Raw genomic sequence first — 13,002 nt, forward strand, 5'->3', positions numbered from 1 at the left:
TCCAGGGATCACTTACACTGAGGCACCACATCCAGGGACCCGTTACAATAAGGCACCATATCCTGGTACACCTGAAACGTGACACACAAAATCCAGGGACCCCTTACACTGCGACAGCACATCCAGGGACCCTTTACACATCGGCACCAAAACCAGAGACCCCTTACAATGAGACACCAAATCCAGGGACCCCTTACAATGAGGCCTCAAATCCAGGGACCCCTTACACGGATGAATCAAATGAAAGGACAACTTATACTGAGGCTTCAAATCCAGGGACCCCTGACACTGGTACACCAAATCCAGGGAGCCCTGACACTGAGACACCAAATCGAGGGACCCCATTACACTGATGCTTCAAATCCTGGAACCACTTACACTGAGGCATCAAATCCAGGGAGCCTTACACTGAGGCATCAAATCCAGGGAACCCTTAAACTGAGGCATCAAATCCAGGTATCCTTACACTGAGGCATCAAATCCTGGGACCCCTTACACTGAGCCATCAAATCCAGGGATCCCTTACACGGAGGCATTAAATCCAGGGACCCCTTACACAGAAGCATCAAGTCCACGGACCCCTTACACTGAGGCATCAAATCCAGGGACTCCTTACACTGAGGCAACAAATCCAGGGACCACCTACAATTAGGCATCAAATCCAGCGACCACTTTCACTGAGACACCAAATCCAGGGACCACAAACATTGTGACACCAAACCCAGGGACCACTTACATTGTGACACCAAATCCAGGGAACCTTACACAGAGGCACCAAATCCAGGGAGCCCTTACACTGAGACATCAAATCCAGGGACCCCTTACACTGAGGCATTACATCTAGGGAACCCTTACACTGAGGCATCAAATCTCGGGACCCCTTTCACTGAGGCATCAAATCCAGGGACCCTTTACAATGAGGCGCCAAATCCAGGGACCCCTTACAATGAGGCACCAAATCCAGGGACCAATTACACTGAAGCATCAAATCCAGAGACCCCTTACACTGAGACACCAAATCAAGGGACAACTTACACTGAGGCATCAAATCCACGGACCCCTTACACTGATACAACAAATCCAGGGATCCCTGACAATGAGGCACCAAATCCTGGGACCCCTTACAATGAGGCATCAAATCCAGGGACCCCTTACACTGAGGCACCAAATCCAGGGACCCCTAACACTGAGGCATCAAATCCATGGACCCCTTACAATGAGGCATCAAATTAAGGGACAACTGACACTGAGGCATCAAATCCAGGGACCATTTACACTGATACAGCAAATCCTGGGACCCCTTACAATGAGGCATCACATCCAGGGACCACTTACACTGAGACATCAAATCCACGGACCCCTTACACTGAGACATTAAATCGAGGGAGCCATTACAATGAGACATCAAATCCAGGGACAACTTGCACTGAGCCACCAAATCCATGGACCCCTTGCACTGAGGCATCAAATCCAGGGACCCCTTACACTGAGGCATCAAATCCAGTGACCCCTTACACTGAGGCATCAAATCCAAGGACCCCTTACACTGAGGCATCAAATCCAGGGACCCCTTTCCTCTGAGGCAGCAAATCCATGGACCCATTACACTGAGACATCAAATCCAGGGATGCCTTACACTGAGGCATCGAATCCAGGGACCCCTGTCACTGAGGCATCAAATCCAAGGACCTCTTACACTGAGGCATCAAATCCAGCGACCCCTTACACTGAGGAACAAATCCGGGGACCCCTTACACTGAGAAACCGAATTCGGGGATACCTTACACTGAGGAATCAAATCCAGGGACCCCTTACACTGAGGCACCAAACCCAGGGACCACTTACACTGATGCATCAAATCCAGGGACCCCTTACACTGAGACACCAAATCAAGTGACAACTTATACAGAGGCATCAAATCCAGGGACACCTTACACTGTAACACAAAATCCAGTGATACCTTACAATGAGGCACCAAATCCTGGGACCACTTACAATGAGGCATCAAATCCAATGACCGCTTACACTGAGCTCCCAAATCCACGGACCCCATACACTGAGGCATCAAATCCAGCGACCCCTTACACTGAAGAATCAAATCCTGGGACCGCTAACACTGAGAAACCAAATTCGGGGAGACCTTGCAATGAGGCATCAAATCCAAGAGCCCCTCACACTGAGGCACCAAATCCAGGGACCAATTACACTGAAGCATCAAATCCAGGGACCCCTTCCTTTGAGGCAGCAAATCCTTGGACCCCTTTCACTGAGGCATCAAATCCAGGAACTCCCTACACTGAGGCATCAAATCCAGGGACCCTTTACACTGAGACAGCAAATACAGGGACCGCTTACAATGAGAAACCAAATTCGGGGATATCTCACACTGAGGAATCAAATCCAGGGACCCCTTACACTGAGGCATCAAATCCAGGGACCACTTACACTGAAGTATCAAATCCAGGGACCCCTTACACTGAGACATCAAATCAAGGGACAACTTATACTGAGGCATCAAATCCAGCGACCCCTTACACTGATACACCAAATCCAGGGATCCCTTACAATGAGGCACCAAATCCTGGGACCTCTTACAATGAGGAATCAAAATCAATGATCGCTTGCACTGAGCTACCAAATCCAGGGACCCCTTACAATGAGGCATCAAATCCATGGACCCCTTACATTGAGGCACCAAATCCAGTGAGCCCTTACACTGAGACATCAAATCAAAGGACAACTTAAACTGAGGCGTCAAATCCAGGGACCCTTTACACTGAGGCACCAAATCCGGGGACCCCTTACAATGATACATCAAATCCAGGGACCCCTTACTCTGAGCATCAAATCCAGGGACACCTTACACTGAGGCATCAAATCCAGGAGCCCCTTATACTGAGGCACCAAATCCAGGGACCAATTACAGTGAAGCATCAAATCCAGGGATCACTTACACTGAGGCATCAAATCAGGGCCCCCTTACACTGACACTTCAAATCCAAGGACCCCTTACTATGATGCATCAAATCCAGGGACCCCTTACACTGAGACATCAAATCCAGGGACCCCATACACTGAGGCATCAAATCCAAGACCCCTTACACTGAGGCACCAAATCCAGGGACTCTTTGCACTGAGGCACCACATCCAGGGACCCGTTACAATAAGGCACCATATCCTGGGACCCCTGAAACTTGACACACAAAATCCAGGGACCCCTTACACTGCGACAGCACATCCAGGGACCCTTTACACATCGGCACCAAAACCAGAGACCCCTTACACTGAGACACCAAATCCAGGGACCCCTTACAATGAGGCCTCAAATCCAGGGACCCCTTACACGGATGAATCAAATGAAAGGACAACTTATACTGAGGCTTCAAATCCAGGGACCCCTGACACTGATACACCAAATCCAGGGAGCCCTGACACTGAGACACCAAATCCAGGGACCCCATTACACTGATGCTTCAAATCCTGGAACCACTTACACTGAGGCATCAAATCCAGGGACCCTTACACTGGGGCATCAAATCCAGGGAACCCTTAAACTGAGGCATCAAATCCAGGGACTCCTTACACTGAGGCATCAAATCCTGGGACCCCTTACACTGTGCCATCAAATCCAGGGATCCCTTACACGGAGGCATTAAATCCAGGGACTCCTCACACAGAAGCATCAAGTCCACGGACCCCTTACACTGAGGCATCAAATCCAGGGACTCCTTACACTGAGGCATCAAATCCAGGGACCACCTACAATTAGGCATCAAATCCAGCGACCACTTTCACTGAGACATCAAATCCAGGGACCCCTTACACTGAGGCATCAAATCCAGCGACCCCTTACACTGAGGCATCAAATCCAGGGTACCTTTACACTGAGACATCAAATACAGGGACCCGTTACAATGAGGCGCCAAATCCAGGGACGCCTTACAATGATGCATCGAATCCAGGGATCTCTTACTCTGAGCATCAAATCCAGCGACCCCTTACACTGAGACATCAAATTCAGGGACCCCTTACAATGATGCATCAAATCCAGGGACCCCTTACACTGTGGCATGAAATCCAGGGACCCCTTGCACTGAGACATAAAATCCAGGGACCCCTGACACTGCGACACGACATCCAGGGACCCTTTACACTGCGGCACCAAAACCAGGGACCCCTTACACTGAGACACCAAATCCAGGGACCCCTTACACTGAGACACCAAATCCAGGGACCCCTTACACTGAAGAATGAAATCCGGGGACCCCTTACACTGAGAAACCAAATTTGGGGATACCTTGCACTGCGGCATCAAATCCAGGGACCCCTTACACTGAGGCATCAATTCCAGCGACCCCTGACACTGAGACAACAAATGCAGGGACCCCTTGCACTGAGACATCAAATCCAGGGAAACCTTCCATTGAGACACCAAATCCAGGGACCCCTAACACTGAGGCATCAAATCCAGGGACCCCTTACACTGAGACACCAATTCCAGGGATCCCATTACACTGATGCATCAAATCCTGGGACCCTTTACACTGCGGCACCAAAACCAGAGACCCCTTACACTGAGACACCAAATCCAGGGACCCCTTACACTGAGACACCAAATCCAGGGACCCCTTACACTGAAGAATAAAATCCGGGGACCCCTTACACTGAGAAACCAAATTTGGGGATACCTTGCACTGCGGCATCAAATCCAGGGACCCCTTACACTGAGGCATCAATTCCAGCGACCCCTGACACTGAGACAACAAATGCAGGGACCCCTTGCACTGAGACATCAAATCCAGGGAAACCTTCCATTGAGACACCAAATCCAGGGACCCCTTACACTGAGGCATCAAATCCAGGGATCACTTACACTGAGACACCAAATCAAGGGACAACTTACATTGAGGCATCAAATCCACGGACCCCTTACACTGATAGACCAAATTCAGGGATCCCTGACAATGAGGCACCAAATCCTGGGACCCATTACAATGAGGAATCAAATCCAGGGACCCCTGACACTGAGGCACCAAATCCAGGGACCCCTTACACTGAGGCATCAAATCCATGGACCCCTTACAACAAGGCACCAAATCCAGGGACCCCTTACACTGAGGCATCAAATCCAGGGACCCCTTAAACTGAGGCATCAAATCCAGGGACCACTTACACTGATACATCAAATCCAGGGACCCCTTACTTTGAGGCTTCAAATCCAGCGACCCCTTGCACTGAGGCATCAAATCCAGGGAAACTTTACATTGAGACATCAAATACAGGGACCAATTACACTGAAGCATCAAATCCAGGGAACCCTTACACTGAGGCATGAAATCCAGGGACCCCATACACTGAGACATCAAATCCAGGGACCCCTTACACTGCGACACGACATCCAGGGACCCTTTACACTGAGGCAACAAAACCAGGGACCCCTTACAGTGAGACACCAAATCCAGGGACCCTTTACAATGAGGCATCAATTCCAGGGACCCCTTACACTGAGGCACCAAATCCAGGGACCAATTACACTGAAGCATCAAATCCAGGGAACCCTTACACTGAGGCATCAAATCCAGGGACCCCTTTCACAGCGACACCAAATCAAGGGACAACTTACATTGAGGCATCAAATCCACGGACCCCTTACACTGATAGACCAAATTCAGGGATCCCTGACAATGAGGCACCAAATCCTGGGACCCCTTACAATGAGACATCAAATCCAGAGACCCCTCACACTGTGGCACCAAATCCATGGACCCCTTACACTGAGGCATCAAATCCAGGGACCCCTTACACAGAGGCATCAAATGCAGGGACCACTTACACTAAGACATCAAATCCAGGGACCCCTTACACTGAGGCTTCAAATCCAGGGAACCTTTACACTGAGACATCAAATAGAGGGACCCTTTACAATAAGGCACCAAATCCAGGGACGCCTTACAATGACGCATCGAATCCAGGGATCTCTTACTCTGAGCATCAAATCCAGCGTCCCCTTACACTGAGACATCAATTCAAGGGACCCCTTACACTGCGAGACCACATCCAGGGAACCTTTACACTGATGCACCAAATCCATGGACCCCTTACAATGAGGCAGCAAATCCAGGGACCTCTTACTCTTAGCATCAAATCCAGCGACCCCTTACACTGAGGCATCAAATCCAGCGACCCCTTACACTGAAGAATCAAATCCGGGGACCCCTTACACTGAGAAACCAAATTTGGTGGATACCTTGCACTGAGGCATCAAATCCAGTGACCCCTTACACTGAGGCACCAAATCCAGGGACCAATTACACTGAAGCATCAAATCCAGGGACCCCCTACACTGTGGCATCAAATCCAGGGTCCCCTTACACTGAGACACCAAATCAAGTGACAACTTACACTGAGGCATCAAATCCACGGACCCCTTACACTGAGGCTTCAAATACAGGGACCCCTTACAATGAGGCATCAAATCCAGGGACCCCTTACTCTGAGCTTCAAATCCAGGGACCCCTTACATGAGGAATCAAATCCGAGGACCCCTTACACTGAGAAACCAAATTCGCGGATACCTTACACTCAGGCTTCGAATCCAGGGACCCATTACAATGAGGCACCAAATCCTCGGGCCACTTACAATGAGGCATCAAATCCAGTCACCGCTTACACTGAGCTACCAAATCCAGGGATCCCTGACACTGAGGCATCAAATCCAGGGACCACTTCCACTGAGGCATCAAATCCAGGGACCCCTTATATTGAGGCATCAAATCCAGGGACCCGTTATACTGAGGCATCAAATCCAGGGAACGCTTACACTGAGACACCAAATCCAGGGACCCCATTACACTGATGCATCAAATCCTGGGACCCCTTACCCTGAGGCATCAAATCCAGGGGCCCCTTACACTGAGGCATCAAATCCAGGGAACACTTACACTGCGGCATCAAATCCAGGGACCCCTTACATTGAGGCATCAATTCCTGCGACTCCTGACACTGAGACACCAAATGCAGTGACCGCTTGCACTGAGACATCAAATCCAGGGAAACCTTCCATTGAGACACCAAATCCAGGGACCCCTTACACTGAGGCATCAAATCCAGGGTCCCGTTACACTGAGACACCAATTCCCGGGATCCCATTACACTGATGCATCAAATCTTGGGACCACTTACACTGAGGCATTAAATCCAGGGACCCCTTACACTGAGGCATCAAATCCACGGACCCCTTACACTGAGGCATCAAATCCAGGGATCACTTACACTGAGACATCAAATCCAGGGACCCCTTACACTGATGCATAACATCCAGCGATCCCTTACACTGAGGCATCAAATCCAGGGACCCCTTACACTGAGACATCAAATTCAGCGACCTTTACACGGATGCATCAAATCCAGGGACCCCTTACACTGAGGCATCAAATCAAGGGACCCGTTACACTGAGGCACCAAATCCAGGGACTCCTGACACTGAGACATCAAATCCAGGGACCGCTTGCACGAAGACTCCAAATCCAGGGACCCCTGACACTGAGACACCAAATCCAGGAACCCCTTACACTGAGGCATCAAATCCAGTGACCCCTTATAGTGAAGCATCAAATCCAGGGACCACTTACACTGAGGCATCAAATCCAGGGACCCCTTACATTGAGGAACCAACTCCACGTACCTCTTACAGTGAGGCACCAAATTCAAAGACCCCTTACACTGAGGCACCAAATCCAGGGACCAATTACACTGAGGCATCAAATCCAGGGACCCCTTACACTGAGGCATCAAATCCAGGGACCCCTTACACTGAGACACCAAATCCTGGGACCCCTTACAATGAGGCATCAAATCCAGGGACCCCTTAAACTGAGGCACCAAATCCTGGGACCCCTTACACTGAGGCATCAAATCCATGGACCCCTTACAATGAGGCACCAAATTCAGGGACCCCATACACTGAGGCATCAAATAAAGGGACAACTTACACTGAGGCATCAAATAAAGGGACAACTTACACTGGGACCTCAAATACAGGAACCCTTTACAATGAGGCGCCAAATCCAGGGACCCCGAACAATGATGCCTCGAATCCAGGGACCTCTTACTCTGAGCTTCAAATCCAGGGACCCCTTACACTGAGGAATCAAATCCGGGGACGCCTCACACTGAGAAACCAAATTCGGGGATACCTGACACTCAGGCATCGAATCCAGGGACCCATTACAATGAGGCACCAAATCCTGGGACCACTTACAATGAGGTATCAAATCCAGGCACCGCTTCCACTGAGCTATCAAATCCAGGGACCCCTGACACTGAGGCATCAAATCCATGGACCCCTTACAGTGAGGCACCAAATCCAGTGATCCCTTACACTGAGGAATCAAATCAAATGACTACTTAAACTGAGGCATCAAATCCAGCGACCCCTTACACTGATACATCAAAACGAGGGACCCCTTACACTGAGGCACCAAATCCAGCGACCCCTTACACTGAGGCATCAAATCCAGGGACCCCTTACACTGAGGCATCAAATCCAGGGACCACTTCCACAGAGGCATCAAATCCAGGGACCCCTTATATTGAGGCATCTAATCCAGGGACCCGTTATATTGAGGCATCTAATCCAGGGAACCCTAACACTGAGACATCAAATCCAGGGACCTCTTACACTGATGCATAAAATCCAGCGACCCCGTACACTGAGGCATCAAATCCAGGGACCCCTAACATTCAGACATCAAATTCAGAGACCCCTTACACTGAGAAATCAAATCCAGGGACCCCTTACAGTGCGGCATCAAATCCAGGGACCCCTCACACTGAGGCATCAAATCAAGGGACCCCTTACACTGAGAAATCAAATCCAGGGACCCCTTACAGTGAGGCATCAAATCCAGGCACCCCTCACACTGAGGCATCAAATCAAGGGACCCCTTACACTGAGGCACCAAATCCAGGGACTCCTGACACTGAGACACCAAATCCAGGGACCGCTTGCACGAAGGCACCAAATCCAGCGACCCCTGACACGGAGACACCAAATCTAGGAACCCCTTACACTGAGGCATCAAATCCGGGACCCCTTACAGTGAAGCATCAAATCCAGGGACCACTTACACTGAGGCATCAAATCCAGGGACCCCTTACACTGAGGCATCAAATCCATGGACCCCTTACAATGAGGCACCAAATCCAGGGACCCCATACACTGAGGCATCAAATAAAGGGACAATTTACAGTGAGGCATCAAATCCAGGGTCCCCTTACACTGAGGCTTCAAATCCAGGGACCCCTTACACTGAGGCTTCAAATCCAGGGACCCCTTCCACTGAGGCATCAAATCCAGGGACCCCTTACACTGAGACATCAAATCCAGGAACCCTCACACTGAGGCATCAAATCCAGGGACCCCTTACACTGAGTCATCAAATCCAGGGACCCCTTACACTGAGGCATCAAATCCAGGGACCCTTAACACAGTGACATCAAATCCAGGAACCCTTACACTGAGGCATCAAATCCAGAGACCCCTTCCACTGAGGCATCAAATCCAGGGACCCCTTACACTGAGGCATCAAATCGAGGGACTCCTTACACTGAGGAATCAAATCCGGGGAACCCTTCCACTGTGAAACCAAATTCGGGTATACCTTACACTCAGGCATCAAATCCAGGGACCCATTACAATGAGGCACCAAATCCTGGGACCACTTACAATGAGGCATCAAATCCAGGCACCGCTTACCCTGAGCTACCAAATCCAGGGACCCCTGACACTGAAACATCAAATCCATGGACCCCTTACAGTGAGGCACCAAATCCAGGGACCCCTTACACTGAGGAATCAAATCAAAAGATAACTTAAACTGAGGCATCAAATCCAGGGACCCCTTACACTGACACATCAAATCCAGGGAGCCCTTACACTGAGACATCAAATCAAGGGACCCCTTATACTGAGACATCAAATCGAGGGACCCCTTGCACTGAGGCATCAAATCCAGGGACCCCTTACACTGAGGCTTCAATTCCAGCGACCCCTGACACTGAGACACCAAATGCAGGGACCCCTTGCACTGAGACATCAAATCCAGGGAAACCTTCCATTGAGACACCAAATCCAGGGACCCCTTACACTGAGGCATCAAATCCAGGGACCCCTTACACTGAGACACCAATTCCAGGGATCCCATGACACTGATGCATCAAATCCTGGGACCCCTTACACTGAGGCATCAAATCCAGTTACCCCTTACACTGAGGCATTAAATCCAGGGATCACTTACACTGAGACATCAAATTCACGGACCCCTTACACTGAGGCATCAAATCCAGGGATCACTTACACTGAGACATCAAATCCAGGGACCCCTTACACTGATGCATCAAATCCAGCGACCCCTTACACTGAGGCATCAAATCCAGGGACCCCTTACACTGATGCATCAAATCCAGGGTCCCCTTACACTGAGGCTTCAAATCAAGGGACCCCTTACACTGAGGCACCAAATCCAGGGACCGCTTACACTGAGGCATCAAATCCAGGGACCCTTTACACTGAGGCACCAAAACCAGGAACCCCTTACACTGAGACACCAAATCCAGGGACCCCTTACAATGAGGCATGAAATCCAGGGATCCCTTACACTGAGGCACCAAATCCAGAGATACCTTACACTGAGGCTTCAAATCCATGGACCCCTTACACTGAGGCACCAAATCCAGGGACCGCTTACACTGAGGCATCAAATCCAGGGACCCCTTACACTGAGGCATCAAATCCGGGGACTCCTTACACTGAGAAACCAAATTCGGGGATACCTTACACTCAGGCATCAAATCCAGGGACCCCTTACAATGAGGCACTAAATCCTGGGACCACTTACAATGAGGCATCAACTCCAGGCACCGCTTCCACTGAGCTACCAAATCCAGGGACCCCAGACACTGAGGCATCAAATCCATGGACCCCTTACACTGAGACATCAAATTCAGGGACCCCTTACACTGAGGCATCAAATCCAGGGACCCGTTACACTGAGGAATCAAATCAAAACACAACTTAAAGTGAGGCACCAAATTCAAGGACCCCTTACACTGAGGCATCAAATCCAGGGATCACTTACACTGAGACATCAAATCCAGGGACCCCTTACACTGATGCATAAAATCCAGCGACCTCTTACACTGAGGCATCAAATCCAGGGACCCCTTACACTCAGACATCAAATTCAGAGACCCCTTACACTGAGACATCAAATCCAGGGACCCCTTACAATGAGGCATCAAATCCAGGGACCCCAGACACTGAGGCATCAAATCCTGCGACCCCTTATACTGAGGCACCAAATTCAAGAACCCCTTACACGGAGGCACCAAATCCAAAGACCAATTACACTGAAGCATCAAATCCAGGGACACCTTACACTGAGGCATCAAATCCAGGGACCCTTAACACAGTGACATCAAATCAAGGAACCCTTACACTGAGGCATCAAATCCAGAGACCCCTTCCACTGAGGCATCAAATCCAGGGACCCCTTACACTGAGGCATCAAATCCAGGGACACTTTACACTGAGGCACCAAAACCAGGGACCCCTTACTCTGAGCATCAAATCCAGGGACCCCTTACACTGAGGCATCAAATCCAGCGAACCCTTACACTGAAATATCAACTACGAGGACCGCTTACACTGAGAAACCAAATTTGGGGATACCTTGCACTGAGGCATCAAATCCAGGGACCCCTTACACTGAGGCACCAAACCCAGGCACCAATTACACTGAGGCATCAAATCCAGGGACCCCTTACACTGAGACACAAAATCAAGGGATCCCTGACATTGAGGCACCAAATACTGGGACCCCTGACAATGAGGCATCAAATCGAGGGACCCCTTACACTGAGGCATCATATCCAGCGACATCTTACACTCAGGCATAAAATCCAGGGACCCCTTGCACTGAGGCACCAAATCCAGGGAGCCCTTACAATGAGACATCAAATCCAGGGACCACTTGCACTGAGACATCAAATCCAGGGTCCCCTGACACTGAGACACCAAATGCAGGGAGCACTTGCACTGAGACATCAAATCCAGGGACACCTTCCATTGAGACACCAAATCCAGGGACCCCAAACACTGAGGCATCAAATCCAGGGACCCCTGACACAGAGGCATCAAATTAACGGACCACTTACACTGAGTCATCAAATCCAGGGACCCCCTACACTGAGGCATCAAATCCACGGACCCCTTACACTGAGGAATCAAATCCAGGGATCACTTACACTGAGGCATCAAATTCAGGGACCCCTTACACTGATGCATCAAATCCAGGGACCCCATACACTGAGGCACCAAATTCAGGGAATCCTGACACTGAGACACCAAATCCAGGGACCGCTTACACGGAGGCACCAAATCCAGGGACCTATGACACTGAGACACCAAATCCAGGAACCCCTTACACTGAGGCTTCAAATCCATGGACGGATACACAGAGGCATCAAATCCAGGGAACCCTTACACTGAGGCATCAAAACCAGGGACCCCTTACACTAAGGCATCAAATCCAGGGACCGCTTACACTGAGGCATCAAATCCAGGGACCCCTTACACTGAGGCATCAATTCCAGCGACCCCTTACACTGAGGCAGCAAATCCAAGGGCCCATTACACTGAGACATCAAATTCAGGGACCTCTTGCACTGAGGTATCAAATCCAGGACCCCTTACAATGATGCATCAAATCCAGGGATCCTTTACACTGAAACATCAAATCCAGGGTCCCCTGACACTGAGACAACAAATGCAGGGAGCACTTGCACTGCGACATCAAATCCAGGGACACCTTCCATTGAGACACCAAATTCAGGGACCCCTTACACTGATGCATCAAATCCAGGGACCCCATACACTGAGACACCAATTCCAGGGATCCCATTACACTGAGGCACCAAATCCAGGGACTCCTGACACTGAGA

Source organism: Pristiophorus japonicus, chromosome 28, assembly GCF_044704955.1.
Source record: "Pristiophorus japonicus isolate sPriJap1 chromosome 28, sPriJap1.hap1, whole genome shotgun sequence".
Lineage (NCBI taxonomy): Eukaryota > Metazoa > Chordata > Chondrichthyes > Pristiophoridae > Pristiophorus > Pristiophorus japonicus.